The sequence below is a fragment of the Gavialis gangeticus genome, unplaced genomic scaffold (genome assembly GCF_001723915.1).
Source record: "Gavialis gangeticus isolate Ggan-Ray unplaced genomic scaffold, GavGan_comp1, whole genome shotgun sequence".
NCBI lineage: Eukaryota > Metazoa > Chordata > Crocodylia > Gavialidae > Gavialis > Gavialis gangeticus.
In genome coordinates this window covers 10,731,410-10,733,457 of record NW_017729029.1, presented here as the reverse complement: position 1 = coordinate 10,733,457, position 2,048 = coordinate 10,731,410, and positions in this window count along the sequence as shown.

Genomic DNA, 2,048 nt, shown 5'->3' with positions numbered 1-2,048 from the left:
ATGGCAGGGGGTCGGACTTGATGAACTGCTCAGGTCCCTTCCGACCCAACCAACTATGAAACAATCACCTCCCAGCAATCTTGTGGGCCAGGCAGCCTGCACCTCTAATACAGACTGTCCCCAAGGGCCAAGAGTTGAATGGCTCAGGGAGACCCGGTGCCATGCCGGGGGTGCAAGAAACTTGAGGTGTGTCAGTCTGCAGGGGTGGGGCACCAGCAATTAAGGGCAGGAAGGTAGCACATACAAGCTACTGACAAAAGGAAACAAAAGCATAGATTTGAATCAGGAGGAAATACCCTGAAAAACCATGGCAGGGAGAGAGCTAAGGGGCCCGGAGGCTGTGGGGAGGAAAAGCAGACAGCAAAGCAGGCACGAGTCTGCAATGTAACATCAAGAGAAACGGTCAGTGTAATCTGGGATTGCACGGCCTTGCTCAGGGAAAAGGCAACCACTAATTCTGCTGACACTGGGTTGTGCTGGTGCCTTGCTGGCAGGGAGATTGAAGGGTGGAGGTCAAAGAGCCATTAAAGGGCTGGAGCCCGTTGAGAGCTGAAGGCATGTGCACACATCTCAGGTAACCAAAACACACCCAGCAGCTGCATCAGGGACCCAGTGTGCAGCAGGGGCAGGAATGGGGTACAGCCAGCAGGACCTGGGCAGGACCACTGAGTGCAGCCCCGTCCGCACTGGGCGCTTCAGAGGAAGGTGTGGAAACCACAGCAGCAGGCATGGCTCCTGCTGGCTCCCTGGGAAGGAGAGCTCCAGTTGCACCAGGCAGAAGCTGGCTGCGGCCCTCCCAGCACACGCAAAGCCACACTCTGAACACCCTCCTCAGCCAGATAACTAGCTAGACCAGGAGTGGGCAAAATGTGGCCTGCCAAGCCATTCTATCTGTCCCACAGGGCCCCTAAAAAAATCTAGAAAATTAATATTTATCTGCCCTTGGGTGCCTGTCATGTGGCCCTCAATGGCTTGCCAAAACTCAGTAAGCGGCCCTCCGCCTGAAATAAATGCCCACCCCTGAGCTAGACCCTTCCCAGAGCCTGCCAAGTGCTAAGCCTTAGTACCACACTGTGGCAATGGGCCTCACAGGCAATCACATGGCAGTAAGAAGCTTTTTTCCTCTGCAGTTTTCAATTTCCCACCTTTGGAGATCGTCGGGCACCCCCTAGGTCACATGTTGCAGGGAAGAGGAGCTCCCGGTTTCAGCACTGAACGGACAGGCACCCTATCTCCTATTCTGCTTCTTTTAAAAAAGGCAAAAAAAATCTTTGTTTTCCACAATATCTCCTTAAGGGAAGCTGTAAAAGCTCCATCATCAGACTGCATAAGATGACAGCAGAGACAAGGCAGCTTTCTTTCCAGACCTGCCTCCTGCAGAAGCAGCTACAAGCTCCTGGTAGCCAACACAGCAACCTTCACCCTGTTCCACAGCTCTTCTGGCAGCATGGTCCCTACAGTTACTGTGCATAAGAGCAAAGAACGGGGGCTGGTTTATTCTGGTGACCTCCGTTAGAGCTGGTACTCGTCACACAGGTCAGTTGTGCAGATGCCAATGTTTCATTCTCACAGCTGGAAGGGCATGGAGCCCATTTTGAATTCCTCTAGAGACTTATTTTATATGGAGGGTAGGTGACCCTGTCAAATGAACAAGTTATGTTACTAGTCACACAACTCTCAACTCCACCAGAAAATAAACTGGGGCAACAAGAAACCACAAAATAACTCTCTCTGCTGAAGAAGGTTGCCATGCAAGATGATAAAGGGCATGGCGAGAACTGAGCAGCCACTTTTCCCCACCTTGCTGCCAGAATCAAAACTAGGCTTAGCTGGAACAACACAGGAAATCCCTGCAGTCTGTAGAGCTGACTCACATCAGCAGGAGGTAGGTCCTAGCTGGAGGTACCATCTCAAATGTGCTTCAGCAGGGCACGGAGAGGAGCAGAGGGCAGGAGAAAAATCACAGAGAAAAGCTGCAGAGCTGTCAGGAGGCATGAACTGTGCCGAGACACTGCTTCCAAGAAGAGGAACAATTTTTCAACCCCTAA